Here is a 9,333-nt window from a genome sequence, read left to right as displayed (position 1 = left end):
TTTGGAATGGGGGTTGCCCATCATCATCATTTATTTAATTAGTTGTCCTGGGTGAGTCTGATGATCTGGAAAGTAGGTGTTGGCCACAACTCTTCTGAGATTCAGGGCTCAACCAGCATGTGAACAGCTGGAAGATTTAAGTCTCTGGGACGTCTATTTAACAGGTATAGTGCTGATTATAGGCGCCAACGAAAGGGGTAGAAGTAACATGTGTAGGGAAATTATAAATGAGTCTGTCACATTGGGGAAATAGATAGTTATATATTCCAAGGTAAGGCCCACTGGGAGGCTGCTGATTCAAGGGGTCGTGTGCCCTGCCTATAGTGTCCAGATGGCTCTAGAAGCCTCAGGAGCACCCCTGGTTCAGGCTTTGTTCGCAGTGGCAGTTAGTGAGATCTGCCTGAGACACGCACAAGTGTAACCTCTGGAATGATCACCTGACTCATTTTAAAATCTCTTATTCATAAAAACTCTTGTATTTAATGTATCCCCCTTTTGGTCAAGGTCTCTTCCAAATGCATCGCTGGTTGGTACTTGGAAATAATCCCTTGGTGCCAGGGAGGCCCATCCCTGAAATTATGTCCCATGCCACAGTGGTGGTACTGTGTTTATTTGCTGAGTTTGGCTTGGAGAGAGGCCACATTTGCATAACAAGGAGGTTTTTAGGAGGAAACCCTTAGGCAATAGTTATTAGGCTAAGTTTCAATTTTACAAAAATAAGATTCATAATCATATGCATTAATATTGAGGACTTGGCATATGGCTCTGTTTTCTTTTACTAGGCACTGCCTATGTACTCAAACGTTTCTTGACCCTCTATTTGAGAATGTAGCAGTATTCCCCAGGAAGAGAATTTAATATTTTGATGTTTATTGTATGGGTCTCCATCCACCAAGATAACACCCTATGTTAAGATGAGCACATTCATATTCCATAAAGCATGCCCCCTGTGCACCCCTCCCCACATAGAAGCATGCCCCATTTTTTTTAGGAGGTACCAGGGATTGAACCCAGGACCTCATACATACAAAGCAGGCACTCAACCATGGAGCTATACCTGCCCTGTGGAGGTATTTATTAGGTTTTATTGTGATTTTTTCAATTAGCTCTAGATAACCGAGACAGCAATTGGCAACTAGAAATGAGAGAGTGCTGTTAAAATGAAAGAAAACTCCTAAAACATGGCACTGGATTTGACACTGGGCATCAAGAGGGGGTTGGAAAGGAGGCTGTTAGTACAGGCTGGAAGAATGGAAAATAAACAATTATAGAGCCTGGAAAGATGTTGGGAAAGTGCTAAAGCTTTGAAAAAGGGTGACCTACATTTTGTAATATTTTAAAAAATGGCAGAACTCTCATCTGCAGTGATTTGAAATATAAAAAGTTTATCTAATGCACTTGTGAATCTGGGTAAGGTGATTTCCAGGCAGAATGTTGAAAGTGCCTATTGTCTGCTTTTAACTTTTTATGACAAGATAAGCAAAGAGAGAGATGAGGGTAAGAGAGAAAACTATTCAGTTTGGAAGTAGAATTTAGAGTAAGAGCCAAGACTTGCTGATTGGAAAATGAAACATTTCCAATCTCTTTGGCAGGCAAGATCCTCAAAGTAATAAATGGCCTTGGAGTAAACCTTAAATCAAGGGCATGGCTCTAAGACCCTTGGGTATGACTTCAGGCAGATCTAAGGCAGTGCCTAGTAAACCATACTGGGTAGACAAGCAGGCTTTTAAGAATCATAAGGGTTCTATCCCACAGCATCCTGACATGACTACAGTAGAAAGAGGTTTGTCTCAAAATGAATTCTGGTATGTAAGTTTCATAGAAAGCCCACAGAACATTTAAGAGACTTCTATTGGTGATAGTACCATCATCTTTGGCTAAAAAGGTCTGAGACAATTCAAAATGAAAAGAGGTGTCTTCCAACTTTCAATGGGGAGGAAGCAGGCTAAGGACAGTATTCATCTATATGCAGATACTGTTCCTTAAGAAAATGGAAAACCTCACAAAAGATGGAACCAACAGTCTAGAGCAAAGTAGGCTAAGGGACTACTTCAAGGAAGCAGAAGTAAGGAATATTCCGTTCCAAGGTTAGAGGACTGTGATATCTGGCTGAATTTCAGAATTGCTGTGAAGTTGCTGTGCCTGACTGCTGTGCTTCTCATTCTGTCCTTTTTAAATGGAAGTATCTACTATGGTTATTATTTTTCTGTACCTGTTGGGTATATGCTGCAGGAGCAAACGGATTGTCTTTTTAGGTCACAGGTCTTTGGATCAAGAGGATGAGTTCCAAGGATCCTCTTCCACATTCAGGCTTGCTGCAGTTAATAAGATCATAGACGTCAAGCCTGATACCATTTGGGGGTCTTTGGAGGTGGTGAGTATATATTTTTGCATGTGGGAGAGACATGAATCATAGGGGCTTGAGAATGGACTATTGTGGATTACTGCAGTCATAGTTCTAGCAGGTGCAGCCTTAGATAGTCCTCTTTAACACTGAGGAGGAGCTTAGCCATGTGATTTGCTTTATCCAAAGGACTTCAGTAAAAAAGACACAAGCAGAGGTTAGATGAGTGTTTTTAAATGGGTCTTCCCCTCTTGAGTAGTTATAGATGATGTATGAAGCAATCTTCCTATGAAGAAGTCCAGGCTTTCCTGTTAGAAGGACCATGAGGAGGATCTTCCAGTCATTTGGCTGACAGCTGCACCTGACCACTCACTCACAGCAGTCTCATTGACCCCCAGATGACTGCAGCCGTGCATGATCACCGTGAGACCAGCAAGAAACTGGTCAAATGGAAGAATCATGAGAAAATCGATGTTGGGTGATATTGTTAGGCAGTGATAGTTAACCCGGATAGATTCTTTTCAGGAATTCAAATTCTACATCCTCATCATTAATATGTTCACTTTCTTGGGACTGTGCCTGTGTTGGAGGCATTGCGCTGGGTCTCCTTTTCAGTCTCACAATTACCCTGCCCCTTTATAAAAGAAAGCTAGCTCATAGTACTATGAATCTTATTAAGTTTTCTGATAGCTTATACACATAAAAACAAAAATAGAAAAGTGCTGCCAAATCTTGTTATATTCATCGCTGGATACATGATGTAAATTTTTAAAAGCCTTATCTGTCTCCCTTAGAGGTTGAGTTTTCAATTTAAATTAGTTTTTTTGTTTAATAATTATTAAAATGTGTAATTTGCTTTTGTCTTTTATTGTGTAAATAATTGCAAATGATTGTAAAAATTTGGAGTAATTCTTATAATAATTGTAACATTTTAATACTATAATTGAAAAATGTTAATACTTAGAATCTTTTAGTATGGAAATTTTTTCCCCACTCTGAGATGGCTCCCTTGTTGTTTGCTTATTGTTTTTCCTCATTGTTTATACTCATTGTCTGCTCCTTGTCTGGTTTTTCTTTAGAAGGCACTAGAACTGAACCTGGGATTTCACAGGTGGGAGGTGGGCGCTCAATTGCTTGAGTCACATATACTCCCTGCTTGTTTTTTTTTTTTTTTTGCTCATTTTTGTTTCTTTTCTGCTCATTGTTCGTTGTCTTGCTCTTGTTTTTGCTTATTGTCTGCTTGTTGATTTTGCTTGTGGCTGCTCATTGTTTTTGCTCACTGTCTGCTTGTTGTTTTTCTTCTTTAGGAGGCACCAGGAACTGAACCTGGGACCTTCCATGTGGGAGGTGGTTGCTCAGCTGCTTAACTCACATCTGCTTCTTGTATTGAAATTTTTCAAGTTCATCTCTTCCTCTCTTTATGTGTGTGTGTGTGATTATGCATACCACAGATCAGAGAAGTTTAAGGGTAATCAATAAGCATTCTCAAACATAAAAATGTGTTCTACAGGACAAATGCTCTGGTGTAGAATGGAAATATAAGTTTAAGGAGAAAAAAATGTAACATTTCCAGTTGTTAAATAAGAAAATTTTAACTCATCAACTTGGTTTTGTATTTAAATTGCATTGCATTTAAAATTCACATATGTATGCAATGCTTTATTTTTTATTTTGTTAATGTCAACATTTGCAATACAGCAGTAAATGTATTATTATGTTATTCTTCCTCAACTATTTAAACCTATGTTGGCAAATTTTACATGCCAATTAAAAATGTGCAGGGGGGCAGGGTATTAAGTTTTTCAAAATTATTTTGGGTATTAAATAAGCAAAAATTTGAAGATACTATAACTTATCCTAAGTCAATTTTCTGTGAGACAAAGTTATTGAAAATTCCTACAATAATGTAAAATACAATGAGATAATAAATAGTAAACTCTCAAAGAATGTATAAAAATACAGGAATAATAGAAATTAGGATAATTAGTTTCTTCTGTATGTTAGAGCAGAGCCAGAATTGTTTCTTGTGTTGACTATTGGTTGTGCCTTGGTTTTTGATTCAGTTTCTTAAACTTTTTGGGAACTAAATTTTTCCCCATAGTTTGCTAGACTACTGTAACAAATACCATGCAATGGGTTGGCTTAACAACAGGAATTTAATGGCTCAAAATTTCAGAGGCTAGAAGTCCAAGATCAAGGCATAAGCAAGACCATGTTCTCTCTTCAAAGCCTGTAGAGTTCTGATGTTTGTGGGCTTCAGTCCTTGGGGTTCCTTGGTTTGCATCTCTGCCTCCTTCCCATGCTGATCTCTTGAGCCCTCTATCTCCTTTTGTCTGCTTTTCCAGCTTCCCCTGACTTCTAGCTTCTGGCTCCTTTTCATTAAGCCTCCAGTAATATGGATTAAGACCCACCCTGATTCAGTGGGGCGTACCTAAATAGAGCCTTTGAAGACCTATTCACAATTACACCTTAATGTATTCAAAGATACTATTTACAAATGGTTTTACACCCACAGGAATATGAGTTAAGATTAAGGACATGGGAAGTGGATGTGGCTCAAGTGATTGGGTTTCTGCCTACCATATGGGAGGACCCAGGTTCGATCCCTGGTTAAAAAAGCATGCCCACATGGCAAGTGTCTGCGTGGTAAGTTGAGTGCCTGTGTGAGTGCTTGTGTGGTAGCCAGTGCCTGCGCAGTGAGCCAGTACCCATGCAGCGAGCCAAGCTCCCAGGAGGCAAACCAAGTGCACGCAGAGTGAGCTGGCGCCCACACAAGTGAGTCATGAAGCAAGATGATGATGCAACAAAAGAGAGATGAAGGGGAGAGTCAAGGTGAAGTGCAACAGAAACCAGGAACTGAGGTGGCACAAGTGATAAGGAATCTCTCTCCACATCAGAGTTCCCCAGGATCAAATCCCAGGAAATCCTACAGGAGAAAGATGAGAAGACAAAAAGAGAAATAGATACAGAAGATCTACCAAGATAGTGGTATAAGACACACCAGGGCGCTGAACCCCCAAAGAATCATTGAACTACTAGCAAAACTGGCAGAACTATCTTCATCCAAGCTCTGTAAAATAATTAAAGGCTTGCAATAACTGACTGAGTGCTGAACCAAGAAAACACAGCTTTAAAAATGATAGGCAAAGCTTGTGGCATCCTTGCTGGCCTCTCCCTCAACCTCTCCCAGGTGTGATGTGGAGCTAGCCTGCTCTGGTGATGGTGCTTGATGCTGTTCTAGAGGGAGCAGCCTGAAAGACTGAACCAAGAGACTTGTCTCAGCCTCACCTCCCAGGAAGAAGCAGCTTGTGGACAGGCAAAGAAGAGTAAGAAACAATTAAGTCAAAGCAACCTGGGGCAAAGGAATGCCTGCTCTAAGTCATACAACAGAGCATCATAGGGAGAAGAGGGGGCATTTGAATTCTTGTAAACAGGGAATTCCTAAGGCCACCAATAAGCACAAGACCAGGACAAGGCATTGGCTCATAAACACAGAAAGGACCCTTCACTTCACATTTGCTTTGGGATGATCTTCTTGATAGGAGGGCTAAATCCTGAAGAAGAGCACCAGCCAAGGCAGGGACCATTTGCAACAACTGTGAAATGTGTTTTTTGAATGGTTTATATGTTTTGGTTAGCTCAAGGTAATCTCTGTCATATCACTAGCTGGATACAAACTTAAGGAATAGAGAGCTCAGAGTTAATATTTTAAATATTAAAATGTTTAGGGTATAAGACTACAAGACAAAGAAACAGGAAATGATGGCCATCCAAAGGAAACAGGGAAAATTCCAGAAACCATCAATGAAGAAGACCAGACTTTGGACATGTCAGACAAAGATTTAAAAGAAAAGATTCACAATATATTCAAGAAGGTGAAGAAAAACATAGAGAACTAAAGGAAAACAATGAATGAACACTATGAGAATATTAATAAAGAGACAGAAAATTGTTAAAAGTACTCAGCAGAAACACTGGAATTGAAGATCACAATAACTGAAATGAAAAATTTCCTAGAGGGTTTCAATAGCAGATTTGTACTGGCAGAAGAAAGAATCTGTGAACTCAAACCAAGACAACTGAAAGGACTCAGACTGAGGAGAAGAAAGAAAAATAATGAAAAACAAAAACAAAAACAAAAAGAATCTAAGAGAGCCATGGTATACCATCAAAATACCAAGGTGCACATAATGGGAGTCCCAGAAGAGAACAAAGAGAAAAAGGGGCCGAAGGAATATTCATTCAAAGAAACTATGGCAGAAAACTACCCAAATTTAACAAAAGACACGAATATGCACTTTCAAGAAAATAGTGAACCCCAAACAGGATAAATTTGCAGAGAACCATCTGCAGATACATAGCCAAACTTTTGAAGGCCAAGGGCAAGGTGAGCGTTCTGAAAGCTGTAAGAGAAAAGCAGCATGTTATGTGCAAGGGAGTCACTACAAGTTTAAGTGCTAATTTAACATCAGCAATTGTGATGGTTAGACTAATTGTCAACTCAGCCAGGTAATTATGCCCAGTTGTTTGGTCAAGCAAGTACTGGACTAAGTGTAATACAAGGGCATTTATGGGTTTTAGTCACCATTGACTTTACTGCAGTGGTAAATCATAGGTAGCTGATTACAATTACATCAATCAGGGAGATTGCCATCAGCAAAGAGTGATGATTTATCTAATCAGTTGAATGCTTTAAAAGGGGAAGTGATTCCAGCATTGAGTGAGAATTTCCTGGTTCATCTTTGGACAGCCAAAGTCTCCTAGAATTCATCAAGAACCTTCACTGAACTTTCATCAGAGCTCCTGGTTGCAGCCTGCCTGCAGAACCTGGACTTGTGCATCCTCATGGCCACATGAAAAACTCCAATAAAATAGCATGCTATTGACAGATATCGCTTGTTGATTCTGTTTCCCTAGAGAACCCTGACTAATATAACAATCATGGGGGAAAGAAGGAATTGGGAAATATTTTATATCCAGTGAGACTTATTTAAAAAATGAGGGAGAGATTAAGGCATTCTCAGATAATTAAAAGCTGAGGGAGTTCTTCATCACTATTATATTGTATTTTTTGATATGTAAGTCCACTTGTTACTTCTTATACACCCTAAAATGCAAAGACATAAAAAGTAATGATATGTCTATGGTTTTTGACATACTATGTGTAAAGATATAGTTTCTAACAAGTATAACAAATAGGTTGGGGGGCGGGGGTATAGGAAAAGTATATGTGTATGCTATTGAAGTCAAGTTTGTATCAAACCAAATGTGATTGTTACATATTTATGGTGCTAAATTTTATCCCCATGTTAACCCCAAGGAAAATAGATGAAAAATATATCCAGATAGAAAAGAGAAGTTACTCAATTGGTGCAATATAAGATCTTAAAGAAATATAAGAGTAGGCATTAGTGTCCACATTAGTGTCAAACAGATGCCACCAAGGTACTGGCTGAGAGTGCGGCCCTGAAGTTTTGCGCCAAGATGGTGGACGTGGCCTGTCTGAACCACTTCACAGGAGGCAGTACCATGGTATCTAAGCTTGCCCAAACCTGTACCCTCTGCATCAGCCTGGATCAGCTGAACTTCATCCTTTCAGACGAGGTGGCCTTTGGAGGGGTGAGCATGTGCTGTGAACTGGAACAGGAGAACATCTTCAGTGAATTTCAAGCAGCAGGTGTCTCCGCAGAAAACAATGACATTTATTTAGAGCTGACCTTGGAAACCTTTTCTCGAGCCTTGAAGAATGCCCAGGATGCCAGAGCTTTGAAAATCAAGCTAATAAACCCTTTCCCTGCCCCACAGTCTCTGTAGAACCGTTACCCACATCAAGCACTAATCGCACCGTGTCACATGACATCTCCATAAAGGTTATTCCCAGGAGACTATGGAAGGAGTTATAAGAACCTACAATCCCAGACTCTGATGTTGGTACTAATATTTACTTACTGGTGGTGAAGACTATGAAAAGTGGATTAGCTGAAAAACATCATCGGTGACCTTGCTCTTGAAGCAAACCTAAATGGAGAACTTGACTTGAAAATAGAAACTGAATTAGTGTGGTTACAACTCATTTTATTTTTATTTTTATTTTATTTTTTAAAGATTTTTATTTATTTATTTCTCTCCCCTCCCCCTCCACCCCGGTTGTTTGTTTTCTGTGTCTATTTGCTGTGTCTTCTTTGTCCGCTTCTGTTGTTGTCAGCAGCATGGGAATCTGTGTTTCTTTTTGTTGCGTCATCTTGCTGCGTCAGCTCTCCATGTGTGCGGCACCATTCCTGGGCAGGCTGCACTTTCTTTCGCACTGGGCGGCTCTCCTTACGGGCGCACTCCTTGCGCGTGGGGCTCCCCTACATGGGGGACACCCCTGCGTGGCACGGCACTCCTTGCATGCATCAGCACTGCGCATGGGCCAGCTCCACACGGGTCAAGGAGGCCCAGGGTTTGAACCACGGACCTCCCATGTAGTAGACAGGCACCCTAACCACTGGGCCAAGTCTGCCACCACAACTCATTTTAAAGACCTTGAAAATCCTCCAGTAGCTTCTGAAAATGCCCCACCAGATACAAACCCAGAGCAAAAGGCTGAGGTGCACAGAGATATTAGGAAGCTCCTACAAGTTCTTGCTGGACAACAAGTAAATCCTACAAAGGCCCTGTGCAATATTGTGAGTCACTGGATTGTCTATTTTGATTTGCTTCCTGACGATGTTTCCCTTCAGTATTTCACTCTGGCCTGGTAATAGCATGTTCTCACCAGGTTTGGAAACTCGATGACCTTGGTTGTAGTGGGAAGAGACAGTAGGTTCTTGTGTCTAAGTCATTTGTCCATGTCCTTTGAGTAGCCCGAATCCTACATACTTATTTCTTCCCTTGTAATATTTTAACTAGAAATTGAATTACTGAAAGACAGTTGGATAAACAAAACTGCTTCTTTTTCTCACATTTGTTGTGTTTTGCTTTTAAGGCAGTGACAAAAGCTAGACCTT

General features: G+C 40.2%; 1 pseudogene; it reads left to right on the top strand.

Moving 5' to 3' along the window:
* Positions 1-7,816: 7,816 nt before the first annotated feature.
* On the top strand, positions 7,817-9,087 carry LOC101446400 (checkpoint protein HUS1 pseudogene; annotated as a pseudogene).
* The last annotated feature ends 246 nt before the right edge of the window (positions 9,088-9,333 follow it).

Source organism: Dasypus novemcinctus, chromosome 25 (assembly GCF_030445035.2).
Source record: "Dasypus novemcinctus isolate mDasNov1 chromosome 25, mDasNov1.1.hap2, whole genome shotgun sequence".
NCBI lineage: Eukaryota > Metazoa > Chordata > Mammalia > Cingulata > Dasypodidae > Dasypus > Dasypus novemcinctus.
The sequence above is the reverse complement of the archived record's forward strand: the minus strand, read 5'-3'. Positions and strand labels throughout refer to the sequence as shown.